Source organism: Balaenoptera physalus (genome assembly GCF_965194825.1).
Source record: "Balaenoptera physalus genome assembly, chromosome: 2".
Classification (NCBI taxonomy): Eukaryota; Metazoa; Chordata; class Mammalia; order Artiodactyla; family Balaenopteridae; genus Balaenoptera; species Balaenoptera physalus.
This window is the reverse complement of record NC_138883.1, coordinates 2565196-2580731: the sequence shown is the minus strand read 5'-3', so window position 1 is coordinate 2580731 and position 15536 is coordinate 2565196. Positions and strand designations below refer to the sequence as shown.

The window sequence follows — 15536 nt, the reverse complement described above, 5'->3', positions numbered from 1 at the left end:
TGAGGTTCAAGGAAAGTGCTAGAGAGGCCAGGAGAGGCCGGGGGTTCACTGCCTGCACAGATGAATCTGGAGAGATATCCCCCGTGGGCTTCCTCAGCGCCCCAGTGCCTGCCCTCCCCAAGATGCCTTCAGACGGCTCCGGGGCCTTCATGCCTTTGGGACTGAGTGTCTGTCCCCATTTCACCTGAAACCACCGTTGACTAGTTGCACCCACACTGCCCACGCAGCCCCCTCCCCGACAGCGCAGGGCAGGGCAGGGCAGGCCTTTCCGAGGGAGCCGAAGGGCCTCCGTCCTGAGTGCAGCGTGCAGGCGCCACTGCAAAACCCATGCCACGTGCCATCCCAGAAGCCAGGTGGACTGGAGTCCCTAAGAAGTTTCCTAAGGGGGGGCTTCCCTGGTGGCGCAGCGGTTAAGAATCCGCCTGCCAATGCAGGGGACGTGGGTTCGAGCCCTGGTCCGGGAAGATCCCACATGCCGCGGAGCAACTAAGCCCGTGTGCCACAACTACTGAGCCTGTGCTCTAGAGCCTGCGTGCCACAACTACTGAAGCCTGCGCGCCTAGAGCCCGTGCTCCGCAACAAGAGAAACCACTTCAATGAGAAGCCTGCGCACCGCAATGAAGAGTAGACCCCGCTCGCCACAACTAGAGAAAGCCCGTGCACAGCAACGAAGACCCAACACAGCCAAAAATAAATTAATTAAAAAAAATAAAAGTTTCCTAAGGGAACTTAGAACTTTTGGATGAAATATAACAAAAGTCCTTTAATTCTTAGTCAGGACCCTAGTAAACAGAAAAGCCCATTGGCGAAAAGTGAAAAAGGCACTGACAACCAGCGTGCTGGGCGACACTAATGCCACAGGCCCTGGGGACGCTTGCTAGTCCAGGTGGCCAAGACCTTTCCACTTCAATGGCCCCTAGAGATGGGAGAGCAGGCCTTGACCTGGGCAAGGTTAGCACTGAGACCCCAAGACCGGCAAGGACTAGACTCTCAGTGAAAGGGTGGGCCAAGGGGGAAAGTTCCATCTAAGGGTGTCACAGAAGATGTTTGTCTTGGCCCGAGCTCTGGATAGATAGAAAGTCTCCTCTGTAACTCGGAACCAGGGCCAGCCTTCAAGTCGGCTTGCAGCTCAAGCTTAAGCCATGTGCTTTGTCTTGGAAACTGCAAGCTGAGAATCCAACGGAGAGGTCTGAGTGGTACCAAAGTGGGTTCCTGGGGTACTAATTACAGGAGGGGGCTGACTTTATGAAAATCTTTCCAGCTGGACATTTATGATTTGTATATATCTCTACATGTATGTTATGCTTCAACTTAAAATTTTCCTTAAACATTTTTAGGGACTGGTTCTCCTTAGAAACTGCCCCATCCTCAGGCTGTTAAGGCCTGAGGCACAGGCCACGCCATCCAGCTGAAGACCCTGTTTTCTGTGGCACAGCTGCCAGCAGGTGAGACCCTGACAGCAGGAATTGCTAAGTGCTTGGGACTGACAACAGGGAAATAAACGCAAGCCACCACCAACACCTGGGGCATCTCCTCTTTTAAAAGCTCCCATCTCCCCTGCCTTCCCTCATGGGAACACCCGGTCCAGATCAACCCCTAAAAATCAACTCAGCACTATTTCTTGATCAGATCACTGGAAAACAAGCCTTCAGTCAATCCTGGTCTGCCCTGTGAGTTCTTTATTCTAAATTTAAAAAAATGTTTTTAATTGAAGTATAGCTGATTTACAATGTTGTGTTAGTTTCAGGTGTACAGCAAAGTGATTCAGACATATATATATATATTTTTTATTTAGACCCTTTTTCATTATAGGTTATTACAAGATGTTGAACATAGTTCCCTGTGCTATACAGTAGGTCCTTGTTGTTTATCTATTTTATATATAGTAGTGTGTATGTGTTAATCCCAAACTCCTAATTTATCTCTCTCTCCCCGTTTCCCCTTTGGTAACCGTAAGTTTGTTTTCTATGTCTGTGGGTGTATTGCTCTTTTGTAAATAAGTTCTTTTGTATCATTTTTTTAGATTCCAAAGAAGAGATGGTATATATATTCAATGGAATATTACTCAGCCGTAAAAAAGAATGAAATAATGCCATTTGCAGTGATGTGGATGGACCTACAGATTATCATACTAAGTGAAGTAAGTCAAAGACAAATACCATGTGATATCACGTATATGTGAGTTCTTAGCAATTTGCTTTACAGTGACAGCACATTAATTTGTCCCCTTTTGTTGACTGACAAGGAATAAAATAAACACAGAAAATGAGTTTAATTTCATCTCAGAGAATAGGAGACAAGGATCAATGATAGCTCATCAGATTCCTGGAAATCCTCAGCTGCAAAGGTTACAATGGAACCACGTTTCTGGGGCCAATTTGACAATTTATGGAAAGCACAGCAATTCCAAAAAGGAATTTGGCTATGGAAGTAATTAGTAACAGGAATGCTCGCAGACTCTGGCTAAAAAACACAATGGTCATTTTAAACTGCTAAAACAAAAAACAACCCAAAATTGGAAACCACTTAGATGTGGAATTCATAAAGTGACTAAGGAAATATTAAACTATCAAGTAGAGTGAAATAAGTTTAAAACTATGTTATACACATATATTTGGAATCTAAAAAAAAAAAAGAAAATGGTTCTGAAGAACCTAGGGGCAGGACAGGAATAAAGACACAGACGTAGAGAATGGACTTGAGGACACGGGGAGGGGGAAGGGTAAGCTGGGACGAAGTGAGAGAGTGGCATGGACATACATACACTACCAAATGTAAAACAGATAGCTAGTGGGAAGCAGCCGCATAGCACAGGGAGATCAGCTCGGTGCTTTGTGACCACCTAGAGGGGTGGGATAGGGAGGGTGGGAGGGAGACGCAAGAGGGAGGGGATATGGGGATGTATGCATATGTACAGCTGATTCACTTTGTTATACAGCAGAAACTAACACACCATTGTAAAGCGATTATACTCCAATAAAGACGTTAAAAACAAAAACAAAAAAACTATCTTATAGAAGATGCTTCTCCAACTCTGGGGTAGATCAGGTAACCTGGAGACAGAACAAAGCACAGGGCCTCAGCTCCATTTGACGAGATTTCCAGGCAACTCAGAGGCACCTGACCTTTGAGACCACTCCCAAAGCTGGAAGAATATTCCCGAGGGGAAACGATCTGTCACCAAATGACAAATAACATTAGTTAATGTCATTTTCTTTTGTGAACATATTTGAAAGTGTACAGAGATGAAGAGCAGAAAGAGAAGCCTTAGGGCTTCCCTGGTGGCGCAGTGGTTAAGAGTCAGCCTGCCAATGAAGGGGACACAAGTTCGAGCCCTGATCCAGGAAGACCCCACATGCCGCGGAGCAACTAAGCCCGTGCGCCGCAACCACTGAGCCTGTGCTCTAGAGCCTGTGGGCCACAACTTCTGAAGCCCACACACCGGGAGTCCGTGCTCCACAACAAGAAAAGCCACCACAATGAGAAGCCTGGGCACCACAATGAAGACCCAACACAGACAAAAATAAATAAATAAATAAATTTATTTATTTATTTATTTATTTATTAATCAATTAAAAAGAAAGAAAGAAAGAGAAGCCTTATGTTATGTTTTCTCAGAGGGAAGAAGGGATTCTGGTGTTTCACATCTTCCTTTGGTTCACCCGCGACATCCAATCTAGTCTACGATTAGAAGATGGCTGACAGGACCCGGCCTGGGTGCTGCAGAACCCCGGGCAGCAGCTCACTGGGGGCTTGTGACCCCAGGCAGCACGGACCCTCCACAGCCCTGAGCACTCAGAGGGGAGGAAGGAGCCCCCCTGGCAGGACCTTGGGGCCCCAGGGTCAGGAAGAGGCAGAGCAGGAGGCAGGGCAGGGGAGCCCCTCCCTGAGCCTGAATCTGGGGGAGGGGACAGGTGCGGCCGCAGGCAGACACCTGGTCAGCACAGGGTCCCCTAGAAGGAAGCCACGGGGTCCTGGCGACTCTGGTAGGAGGCTGGAGGGAAAAGCCTGGGTGCCCCCGTCCCAGGATCCCACCAAGTCTGGCCCCTGTGAGGGGGCCGCAGATCACCTGCTCCTCCCCGGGGCCCGGCACAGACGCTGCCCCGGCTCCCCCCATGCCAGCTGCCCCCAGGCCTCACTGCTGGGCTCCCTCAGGCCAGGAGGGGAGCCCCGCCCCTGCCTGGTCCCAGTCCTGGCCCGTGGCCGGGGATGTAAGGAGCCTGGGGTGGGGCCGCAGGGCTCACCAGGTGACGGCCGGGCTCCCTGGCTACGCCTTGGTGGGCCCAGCTCGGTTTTGTGCTGGGGTCGCCCCGGGAGTCTCCTCCTGGGGAATCCTCGTCTCAAGTTTGAAGAAGCCTGAGCCTCGACATCCCAGAGCATGGGGGCTGGAGCCCCCTCCCACCCAGAGACCCACGGGAGGCCTCACTAGCAATCTGCGAGCCCAGGACAAGCCTGTTATGTCTCCCCGGACCCATTTCTGACTCTCCCGCAGCCATCCCAGCAGGTCTCTGTCCTTGTCCTTTAGAGAAGCCACTGGGTGGCCAAGGAGGACATCTCCTCTGTCCCCACCCTGCTCTCTCCCACCCCTGAGGCCAGCAGTGGCGCGCTGGGCCCAGCGGGGGGCAGAGGGGGGATTCGAGTCTGGGGGCCATCTTCTTCCCAGAAGCCGAGCCTGGTACTGGGTGCCCTGCACCGCAGGCGAAGGGGGAAGGCGGCAGCTCCTGAGGGCGGGAAGCTCCCTCTGCTTGGAGGGGCTCTGCCCCCCTGGGTTGGGGGTCAACTCTGACTTCTTAGATCCCTCAGCTCACCGTGGGGCAGCCAGGGGCTGTGGGTCATAACCAGCGCCTACTGTGAATTTCACGTCTTCACGTTCTGCACCTGCTGAACAGGTGAGTTGAGCTGATCTCCCGAAGCCAATCCCCTCCATCATGGCACAAGCGCCCTGCTGGGGTGAGCTCTCCTGACCATGACCCTGACCCCTGCAAGGCTGGGAGGTCCCTGTGCTCGGCCCTTCATTCCCTGGGACCCCAGCGGTCCTCCATTGTGGCCACACATTACAATCACCTGGGCAGCTCTGTCTGGCGCCAGATGCTCTGTCTGTCCCACCTGGACCAAAATACGTCAGGATCTCTGCAGTTGACGGCTCAAAGCTGGATGATTACAATACGGGGTGAGGGCTGAGACATCCTGCTCTACAGGGGTGTGCTGGGACGGGCTCCTGGGGGCTCCTCCTTCCTCAAGTTCAATGGCATTGACCACACAAGGTCTCTTCTGTCTAACTTTCCGGAGCCTGAGCACGCAGCATTCTGACTTGGTCGATTTCTGGTTGACTCCTGTGTTCCGGGGTTCGGCTACAATGTCCAGGACAATGGGGGTTCCTGCACTCGGCTGTGTTGTCTGCTGGGGGGTTGGCCCTGCAGGGAACTGAGTCTGCGGACGTGGGCTCCCGGCCCTGCCTCTGTCATCTGGGCCAGGTCGGCTGGGCGCTGGCTGGGCTGGAGGCCCTCCTCCAGCCCCTCCTCTGGCATCAGGCACTGGTGTCCACTGGTCCTGGGGGCTCTCTGGAGCCTCCATCTGGCTGCTGGCGGTCTTGGCTTGAGTGCTGCCCCCTCCTCGGTTCCCTCCCTCCCCAGCCCTGGGCCCTGCTCCGGGGACACCCTCACTAGTCCCCACCCGTGACGTTTGCTGGAAAGTGCTCCATGCCCCGATGGCTCTCTGCTGCCCCCTTCCTGGGCCCCCTCCCCAGAGACAAGTCCTGTGAGTTGGTCTCACCCTGCAGGGACCCTGAGGAGGGTCAGACCTGTCCCATGAACCCAGACACCTGGCTGGACTCCAGCCCCAGCCCAGCACCTGCCTCCTGATCCCCACCCCCAGGTGCCTCCCCTCCTGCCTGGGGTGCAACTTTCTCCCACCTGGTGAGCCAATGGCTGTGATTCCCGCCAGCTCAGAGGTGGGAGGGGGCCCGAGGGGCCATCTAGCCGCTCTTTCTGGGCCTCCACCCAAGGGGACGTGGACCCCCAGGGGACTGGTCCACCAGCATGCTGCTCTGATAGGTGGGGGCTGGGAGCAGGTGTGGAGCTGCGGTGGCAGCGGGGCTCTCGGGGGCTCCCTGAGCGGTGAGCTGTCTCAGTAGCTCCGGCCCCTCCTGATGTCTGTGACCCTCAGCTTCCCCACCTCGAATCCCAGGGTGGACTGGGTAGGGGACCCCTTGCTCTCCCCTCCTGGCAGCGGCTCAGATGGGTCAGGCCTGGAGCTGCCTCTCCTTCCTGACCTGCCTGTGCCTGGGTCCCCAGCGTCGCCCCTTTCTGCTCCGTGACTGTCCGCGATGCTTCGCCACAGGCTCGGGGTCAGAGTTTCAGCACAAACGTCGAGCGTGAAGAGACCTTGGGGCGCTGGCCCCGCCCTCCCTGACTGAAGTTCTCCAGCCCTCTCCACCCTGCCTGCTGCACAGAAACACCTGACAGGTCACTGGCCGTACTTCGCACAAAACAGCACTTCTGTATCCCATGTCCCTGCCCGTGGGGTGGCCTGTCCCCCGCCACGTCCCCTGTGCCCTGTAGAAGCTTCCCTCCCCTCCCCTTCCCACAGGGCCCCAGCCGGTGCCTTCTTCTCACAAACTCTGGGCACTTGTCCTCCGATGGCTCCTCCAAGGTCCTCAGCTGAGCCCCTCCTGCCACCACCTGGAGGCCCCCAGGGCCCCCCTCCAGTGCTCTGGGCCCTTCAGGTGAGTCTGGGGGGTGGTTGTAGGCTCTGGATGGGGAAGTGGTGGTGAGGGGCAGGGAGGGGTGACCTGCTCAGGCCCCAGGGGAGCCCCTAATCCCACGTCCTGAGAGCTGCCCGGGGGCCTGTTCAGCATCTCGTGCCAGGCGCTGAGGTGAGGGCGGAGCTCGCCATGGCCCCTTCCTCCGGCCTGGAGGCTTTGGGTCTCCACACCAAGTCCTCGAGGGAGAGACCCGGGGGCCCCCCCTGAACACCTGTGACCCGGCTTGGTGGGGGGAGAGGCCGGGCCACATGTTGCTGGGGACCTGAGGTGCTGTCATGTAGGCAGGTGTGTCCCCAGAGCCTGGGTTTGGCCACCATGGGCAGGTGAGGGAAGGGGTCCCCTGGGCACTGCAGGCGCTGGTCGGGGAGGCTGGGCCACCTGGGGCTCCTCTTCCCCTCAGGAGGAGAGCGGGGCCGGTGGGGGAGCTGGGCCAGGCAGGTCAGGGTTAAGCTTGACCTGAGGGCCTCGTGGCCCATCCCGACCCAAGAGTGGGACATTGAGGCCCAGAGACCTGGTGTCCTGCTCACAGCCTCGTTCTGGGGCAGTGCCGGGACCTCAGCCCTTCCCCTGCTCTGACGCCCTGTCTGCCTTCACCTCCCCCCACCCCTCAGACTGAGCGCCGCCGCCTCCGAAGCCCTCTGCTTTGTCTTTCCCTCCACCTGCGCCAGTCTCTCCAGAGAAGTTAGCGCTGCCATCTCACCCGCTTGTGTTCACGCTTTCTGTCCCGTTCCCTCCTCCGCTGGGCCTGTCCTGAGTCTCTGCATTCAGCTATCTGCCTCCCCTGCGCAGGCGCGGGGAGTGGGCGGTGGCCTCTGGCCCCCCCTGGCGGCAGTGCTGGTCCTCTGCATCAGACTCCCCATCCCGATGCCCTGGCCAGTCCGGGGGCGGGGGTGGGGCTGGAGTCAGGAGGCCGGAGTCTGGAGTCAAATCATGGCCCCCTCATGCTGCCAGCACCTTCTCACCCCTGCGTGGAGCACGACCTTCGCCAGGGTCCAGGGATGCCAGGCGGCCTGCAGAGTAGCAGTGGGCTGGGCCGGAGCTGGGGCAGCGGCAGTGGAGGGGGTGAGCAGCCTCGCTGTAGCCCGAGGCCCTCGGAGCTCCGCTTCCAGAGGCCCCTGGGAGGCCCCCCCCGGGACCCTCTCCAGTGTGGCCGAACTGCCCCTGACACAGGCCTCCTCCTGAGCCACCCTGGCTGCTGTGAGCTCCGCGGTCAGGTAGGAGCACCTGCAGGGTCCCACCAGGTCCCAGCTGTGCCGAATGACCCCACCCAGCCTGTGACCCAACAGCCCAAGGCGGGGTGCCCAGCCTTCCTCACAGGGGAGGCTCCGGGGCCAAGCGGAGAGCAGCCCCGCTAGAGCCCAGGCCCACGGGTCAGTTCAAGACCCAGGAGTGGGGGGCACAGAGCCAGCTTCCCCTGGGTGACACGGAGGAAGATGATGGGGGGCAGGTCGACCCCAGAGTAATGTCCACATGCCTTGGTATCATTAGGGCTTTGGGCTGATGCTTAACTAGCTCAATTTAAGCAAGTTCTTCAGATCCTGGACAACTTTAGTAAGAACAGGAAACACCAAGGCACCAAGAAGAGGTAAGACACTCCTGCTCTCTCCTCATGTACTGTGAGTGGCTGTGGTTTCCCAGGAGTCTAAAGGATGTGCACATACCTTCTGTGTCAATATATTCATTCATTTTTGAAAAAACAAAAAAGTGCCTTTAGGAGAAGTTAATACAAATAACATATGTGCTTTAAAAATCAAGGGAGAGACCACCTGCTTCCAGCCTGGGCCCAAACGTGGGAGGTGATGGGACCCACCGAGGGATTCGGCGAGTGAAAAAGATCTAAGGGAAGTGGTCATGTTGGCCAAGGTCTTCACACCCTGGGAAGAAGTTTGAAAAAAGCAAAACAGTGATTAAAATCGAGTTGACTCCAAGTTGTTGGGTTACTTGGAAGGTGTTAAAGGCTTATGAAGCTTTATGGCCAAACAGAACATTAGATGACAGAAAACCCTCAGCTCCCCTACTGTATCTGGTCTCACACCAAACTCATCCCTGAGTAAATGGTCTGCTCCTTACAAAAGAGGGAAGATACTATGTTCTTGTCTTAGCTTCTTCGAAGATAAAACTCTTGGGACTTCCCTGGTGGTCCAGTGGTTAAGACTCTGTCTTCCACTGCAGGGGGCGTGGGTTTGATCCCTGTTTGGGGAACTAAGGTCCTGCATGCCTCAGGGTGTGGCAAAAAACAAAACAAAACAAAACAAAACCCAAACAACTCTTGTGTAGCTAATTTGCTGTGTTTAGTCTGTCTAGAATTAAAAGAACCGTTTCTTGGCCTCAGGCTGTCAGAGCAGCGCTGGCACCTCCTCCCCTCATGACTCTGATCTTGCCTGTCCCAAATTCAAAGCAAAAAGGCATCAAACTCCCTCTACAACAGTCTCCCCCTGAGTTTCCCCAGACGGCTGCTGGACTACATCAAAGGTTTATCCTCCACTTGCAGGAAACAGATCTTATAAGTAACTTGACTTGGTTTGCATTGTCCAGATTTTAATTTAGTTCAGCACTATTGAGAACTGCCCTGTTTATCATGACAACAACAAGAGAATCTGGCAAATCAAGTGTTCACCGTCCCTTGGTTCTGTGTATTCAAATAACATATAAGAATATTTCAGCCATTGTGCGTTCCCAATAGAAGCTTCCTCACCTTGCTGTTCAAAGGCTGGACTGAATGAACTTTTTATTTTTATTTATTTTTTTAAGTTGCTGATTTTATTTTTTATAATTTTTTAATTCTCACTTTTACTTTTTTAACTTATTTTTTTAAAGTATATTTTATTGTGTATCCACTGAACTTGAGAGGAGGGAGGTTGGGAATGGGGATGGCTCCACAGGCGAAACCAATCACAGCTGCAAAGGACCAGGTGATGCTTTGCTTTCTTCTGTAAAATGTAATCTCGGAAATGAAAGCAGACACCATTCTATTTATATGTAGCCAGGGCTTAATCTCAACCAGCACGAGTATTGTGTGCTAGAAACGCTGCCTGGAGTGGAGAAGGAGCTGGCCCCCAGACTGTAAGTTCCTCAAGGGGGAGCACTTACCCTCCTGTGAAGCAGCTTAGTGGTGTATCCTGGAGAAGTAATTGTACAGGAAAAAAAATACTGTCCATGTCCCTGTACCCTAGGACCCTCTTTTGTGGCACCTGACACATCCTGCTCCCAGGTGTAGTTTTAGTATACTGTATAGTGTGCAGGCACTTCTACTCTAACAACATTTATGCATCTTAAAAAAGTTACCTTCTGCAAAATTGCTCAGTAAAAATAACATACTTATGGAAAAACAAGATTGGGGCAGACCACTCAAAATGTACAGAATGTCGTATGCAAAGCCGTAAAAACTCAACAGTGCATCCTAATCCCAATAAAAATACTAGCACCGTTAAGTCAAAAAATATATATATATATGTATATATAGAGAGAGAGGTATAGTTGATTTACAATGTGTTCATTTCTACTGTACAGCAAAGTGATTCAGCTATACATATATACATTCTTTTTCATAGTCTTTTCCATTATGGTTTATCACAGGATATTGGATATAGTTCCCTGTGCTATACAGTAGGACCTTGTCATAGGACCTTGTTATTTATCCATCCTGTATATAATAGTTTGCATCTGCTAATCCCAAACACGCCATCCATCCCTCTCCCTTGGAAACAAGAAGTCTTGAATGGACTTTTAAAAAAGCAGTTTCTAGGTCTAAAATACTTGTCAATGGTGACAATCAAACATGTTTTGTGGGATAAACTAAAACAACCTGGAAGTTCTTCCAATGTCCATTTGCACAACAGTCATTGGCTAGATGCTTAACTGATCTTGTTCTCAGGAGAAGACTCATCTCTTCCGTCTGACACGTGGGTTGTGATAGAACTTAGTGACTCTGGCCAACTGTCATCAACAGGTGGTTTCCACTTCTCTGTCACTTACTGAAAGGCCTGTGCTTCAAACGACACATCAGAGTCAGAATCCCCTGGAAGGAAACACTTCACCTCCAGTGACCGTACCAGTCCCCTGACCCACTGACACTGTAGAGACTGGACTTGGGACACAGGCTTCCCAGGGTCACCTGCCACAATTTCCACAAACAGACAAGCCGACTGACGGATGACATCCTGGGATTTAGTCCAGAAACGTTAGTAAACTGCTCAATGAGACAGCAGTTAACTAGCGAAGCCTACGTGGACCAAATGGATTCAGCTGTGTTCTATTTTATGGGTTTGTGACTAGCATTTCTGTTAACCGCTAAACCTTGGTTTACCAGGTGACACTTGGAAACTGGAATAAAACATTTCAAACGGCTTTGTGTCCGACTGGCTGCCTGTGTCCGTTTCATCGAGGTTGCACAACTTGTCTGCATAGCTGTTCACAGCTCTCGCAGGCTTTACTTCTGCTGGATCAGGAGTAGCGTGCCCTCCCATCTCTCCTTTCAGTAATTTGAGTCTCTCTTAGTCCATCTACCTGAATGTTTGTCAACTTGTTTGATCTTTTCAAAGAACCAATTTTTGGTTTCACTGACTGTTTTTTCCCTCATTTTTCTATTCTCTGTTTCATTTATCTCTGCCCTGTATTTCCTTCCTTCTCCTAGCTTTGGGCTTAGTTTTCTTTTTTCCAGTTGCTTAAGTTGTGAAGTTAGGTGGTTGATTTGAGATCTTTATTTGCTTAATGTAAGCATTCGTGGCTATAAATTTCCCCTTAGCGCTGCTTCCTCTGAATCCCACACATTTTGGTTTGTTGTCTTTTGTTTTCACTTGTCTGTAACTTCTTATTTCCCTTGTGATTTCTTCTTGATCCATTGGTTGTTTAGAGTATATTTAACTTCCAGTTTTTGAATTTGTTTCCTTCTGTTGACCTCTAACTTATCCCCTTGTGGTCAGAGAAGATATTCTATATGATATGCATCTCTCTAAATCTATGGAGACTTAATTTGTGGCCTAACATATGGTCTATGGTAGAAAACATCCCGTGTTCCCTTGAAGAATGTGTATCTTGTTGTTGGGTAGAGTGTTCTGTACATGCCTGTTAGGTATAGTTGATTTATAGAGGAATTGACCGCTACAGTCTTCTGTCTGGTTGTTCTATTACTGGGAGGGGGGTAGTGAAGTCTCCCACTATTGTGGAGCCAACTGTTTCACCCTTTCTATTTTTTATTCGAATACTCTGGTCTGCCATTAGGTACATATATGTCTATTACTATATCTTCTTGCTGTATTGAACCGTTTATTATTTTGTCTTGTAACAATTTTTTTACTTAAAATCTAATTTGTCTAACATTAGTATAACCAACTCTGCTCTCTTCTGGCTACTCTTGGCACAGAATCTTTCCTACCTTTTTTACTTTCAATCTATTTGTGTCTTTAGATCTCAGGTGAGTCTCTTGTAGATATAGTTGGATCATGTGTGTTTGACAGAATGGATACTCTTGACTGGACAGTTTAAATGTAAATGGATTAAAGTAAATGGATTAAAGTAATTACTGATAAAAGGGACTCTTGTCATTTTGCTGTTTTCTATATGCTTTATAACATTTTGTCCTCATTTCCTGCATTACTGTCATCTTGTGTGTGTAGTTGAATTTTATCATGAAACATAAATTCCTTACTTCCTTTTAATTAAAAAAATTAAATTTTTTAAAATTTTATTTATTTTGGTTGTGCCGGGTCTTAGTTGCAGCACATGGGATCTTCGTTGTGGCATGTGGGCTCTTAGTTGCGGCATGCGGACTTCTTAGTTGCGGCATGCAGACTTATAGCTATTTTCTTTGTGGTTGCCATGTGGATTACATTTAACATTTTAAAGTTATAACACTCTAATTTCAATTTATACCAGCTTAACCTCAGTATCAAACTCTGCTCCTTTACAGCTCCATTCCTTTTAGCTGTTGTCACAAAACTGTATCTTTAGACACTTTGTGTCCCCAAACATGAACTAATAGCTAAATGCACTAGTCTTAAATTATACAGAAAACAAATCGTGGAGTTACAAATCAAGGTCACATCAGTATCTTTTATAACAGCCCGTGTATATCCTGAGATCTTTGTCTCTCCACCTGGCTTAAAGTTAGTGTCCAATGTCCTTTCCCTTTACCCCACAGGACTCCTTGAGCATTTCTTGCAGGGCTGGTCTAGTGGCAGCCAACTCCCTCAGCTTTTGTTTATCTGGAACGTCTTTTTTCTCCCTTACATCTGAAGGACAGTTTTGCCGGATATAGGATTCTTGGTTGACAGAGGTTTTTGTTTTAGCACTTTGAATCTATTAACTCACTGCCTTCTGGCCTCCAAAGTTTCTGGTAAGAAATCCGCTTTAGATCTTATTGAGGATCCCTTGTATGTGATGAGGCACTTCTCTCTTGCTGCTTTCAAGATGCTTTGTCTTTCTATCAAACGTGCAATTATAGCAGGTGTGGGTGTGGCTCTCTGCATTCATCTTATTTGGAGTTCATTGAGCTTCTTGGACATCTATATCCACATGTTTCATCATATTTGGGAAGATTTCAGTCATTATTTCTTCAAATATTCTCTCTGATGCTTTTTCCTTTCTTATTTTGTGACTCTCACAATGTGTGTGTTGGTCCACTTGATAGTTTCTGACTGATCCCTTGGATTCTGTTCACTTTTCCTCTATCTTTGTCTGTTCTTCAGACTTGGTAATTTCCATTGCCCTATCTTCCAGCTCACTGACTTTCTTTTGCCTACTTAAATCTGCCTTTGAATCCCTCTGGCAAATTTTTCATTTCAGTTATCATACATTTTTAGCTCCAGAAGTTTTTGGGTTTCATTTCAGGTTTTCTACCTCTTGACATTTCCATTTTGTTTATACATCATTTTCTTGACTTTTTCCACATCTTATTTCTTTGGGCATATTTAAGATAGTTGTGTTAAAGTCTTTGTCCGGAGATCTGCCATCAGATCTTTTCCAGGAACTGTTTTGTTGATTTCTTTTTCCTTTGAACGGGCCATACTTTTCTTTCTTTGCCTTGTGTTGCTGTTGTTGAAAACTGGACATTTGAATCTATTGTGCTATCTCTGGAAATCAGATTCTCCCCCTTCCCCAGAGTTTCCTGGGGGATTTGGTTATTTTTGTTCTCTTGAGGGTTGTCTTTATGCCAAGGATCAGCATAAAGTGTAAACTTAAGGTCTTCTCAGCTCTTTTCTGAGCCTGCATCTGTCCTGGGCATGTGCAGTCATCTTCTGGCTGTCACTGTATATGTAATTGTTTTTGAGTGCCCTAGTCTCCAATATCCGGCTCCCAACAGAGGAAAAAGAAAAATGAAAGTGGGAAGGGCATTGGCCTATTATATCCCCTGGAAGTCACTACGGCTGGAGGGGAGCGGATTGCAATGGGGGAGGGGCAACATCAAAGGTTGCCTCCCTCTTTGGACCCCTGTGATCACAAGAGTAGCTGGAGCACACGTCTCCACTGTTGGGAAGACAGGGTCCTTTGGGCCCACCCGGACCCTGCAGGCTGTATGGAGGGTGCGCACAGCTGGCTGCCACAGGGCTGAGGGTGGAGGACGGGCATCTGCTGTGCTAAGACCTGAAAATGACTGAAGTTACATGCAACTTACTGTCCTAGACTTTGCCTGGATGCTGAAAGCCTTCAGTAGACTCTGGAGTCCCCAGATAATAACATCAGACAGATTCTGCCAGGGCAATTGTTGGCTAGGTGGTAAGACAGATTTCGGGGCTTCCTACTGTGCCATCTTCCCAGAATCCTTTCTGTAAGCAAACTTTTATAAACCAGCAACTTTACTAAAGTCACATATTAATTGTCACTTATCTGTAGATCCTTTGAGATTTTCTCCAGGGACAAGGATATCAGAGTTATGCCAGTTTTATTCATACTGCTGCTGTGTCTGGTTATTAAGCCATTTAGTTAGTGTTTAATTTTAGTTGAATTCTTAAAACTTTCATTTCTAGAAGGTCTACTTGAATCTCTTACAAATCTCCATGGTCATTATTTAGGGTCATTTCCTTACCATTTTAAGGAAAAATATAAAGTAAATTCCAGGGGCACAGGTTCAATCCCTGGTGGGGGAACTAAGATCCCGCAAGACGTGTGGCCAAAAAAAAAAAACAAAAACAGCAACAACAACAAAAAGATGTTATATTTAAACCCAATTATAATTTAATTACATTAACTCTAAATGGAATAAATTCTCAATTTATGAAACAAAGATTATCAGATTAGATTTTAAAAATCAAACTACTGTTGTTATGAGACACACATTTAAAATGTAAAGATGCATAAGGTTTGAAACAAAGAATAGAAAATTATAGTGGTGCAATAGTAACTAGAAGTTGATTTCATCTCTTTAAAAATATAAAGTATAATTCTGTGTCTGATAATCCCATTCTATCCAGTTTATATGATTCTGCTGGCGTGCTCTCATGGTGCTTCACTTCCTGTGTGCTTTGTCATTTTTGATGGTAAGATGCCTCTTCTCCTTGGAAATACATTGGGTGTTTATGAATCCTAAGTTGAACTGTGTTTCTTTTTTTTTTTTTTAAGTGAATGTTTTTTGTTTTTTTTTAATTTATTTATTTTATTTTTGCCTGCACTGGGTCTTTGTTGCTGCACATGGGCTTTCTCTAGTTGCAGTGAGCAGGGGCTACTCTTCATTGCGGTGCGCGGGCTTCTCATTGCAGTGGCTTCTCTTGTTGCGGAGCACGGGCTTTAGGTGTGCGGGCTCAGTAGTTGTGGCTCACAGGCTCTAGAGCACAGGCTC

At 49.1% G+C, this 15536-nt stretch overlaps 1 long non-coding RNA gene across 2 annotated transcripts in view; it reads right to left on the bottom strand.

Annotated features, from left to right (window-relative positions):
* The window catches only part of LOC309655689, a 64832-nt gene that overhangs the window by 32720 nt on the left and 16576 nt on the right, over positions 1-15536 (bottom strand). The window contains exon 1 of one of the 2 annotated variants that reach the window (XR_014260940.1): positions 7464-7524. The exons of the other annotated variant lie outside the window; for it this stretch is intronic. This is a non-coding gene — a long non-coding RNA (uncharacterized lncRNA). Of the gene's footprint in view, positions 1-7463; positions 7525-15536 lie in introns of those variants that run through there. 2 annotated transcript variants of the gene reach the window in all.